Genomic DNA, 1,019 nt, shown 5'->3' on the forward strand with positions numbered 1-1,019 from the left:
AAAAAAAAAAAAAAAAAAAAAAAAAGACCTCCTGATACATTCAACATGGGTGACTCCTAAAAACCTATGTTGAATTAAAAAAACCCCAGGATGCTAACAAATACATCCTGGGCCAGGTACGGTGGCTTTCACCTGTAATCTCAACAGCCACTGCACCTGGCCCAGGATGTATTTGGCTGAAGCGGGAGGATCACCTGAGCCCAGGAGTTCGAGACCAGCCTAGGCAATATAATGAGATTCCCATCATTACAAAAAAATGTTAAAAATTAAAATTTGAGGCTGGGTGTGGTGGCTCATGCCTGTAATCCCAGCACTTTGGGAGGCTAAGGCGGACAGATCACAAGGTCAGAAGATCGAGACTATCCTGGCTAACATGGTGAAACCCGGTCTCTACTAACAACACAAAAATTAGTCAGGCGCCCTGGTGTGCGCCTGTAGTCTCAGCTACTCGGGAGGCTGAAGCAGGCGAATCTCTTGAACCTGGGAGGCGGAGGTTGCAGTGAGCTGAGATCGCACCACTGCACTCCAGTGTGGGCAACAGCAAGACTCCGTCTCAAAAAAAAAAAAAAATTAAAATTTGGGAGGAATTTTTGAGCCCAGGAGTTCGAGGCTGCGATGAACTACGATTATACCTCTGCACTCCAGCCTGGGCAACAGAGTAAAATCTGTCTCTAACAAAATAAATACTTGGGAGGCTGAGGTGGGTGGATCACCTGAGGTCGGGAGTTTGAGACCAGCCTGACCAACATGGAGAAACCCCATCTGTACTAAAAATACAAAATTAGCTGGGTGTCGGGGCACATGCCTGTAGTCCCAGCTACTCGGGAGTCTGAGTCAGGAGAATTGCTTGAAACTGGGTGTTGTAGGTTGCGGTGAGCTAAGATCACACCATTGCACTCCAGCCTGGGCAGCAAGAGTAAAACCCCAGGCCGGGCGCGGTGGCTCAAACCTGTAATCCCAGCACTGTGGGAGGCCGAGGCGGGTGGATCACGAGGTCAAGAGATCGAGACCATCCTGGT

At 49.0% G+C, this 1,019-nt stretch overlaps 1 protein-coding gene across 1 annotated transcript in view; it reads right to left on the reverse strand.

The window, feature by feature from the left end:
* Positions 1–1,019, reverse strand: part of LOC108310162 (non-structural maintenance of chromosomes element 4 homolog A-like) — a 7,327-nt gene that overhangs the window by 1,427 nt on the left and 4,881 nt on the right.

The sequence above is a fragment of the Cebus imitator genome, unplaced genomic scaffold (genome assembly GCF_001604975.1).
Source record: "Cebus imitator isolate Cc_AM_T3 unplaced genomic scaffold, Cebus_imitator-1.0 Scaffold102, whole genome shotgun sequence".
In the NCBI taxonomy this organism is placed as follows: Eukaryota; Metazoa; Chordata; class Mammalia; order Primates; family Cebidae; genus Cebus; species Cebus imitator.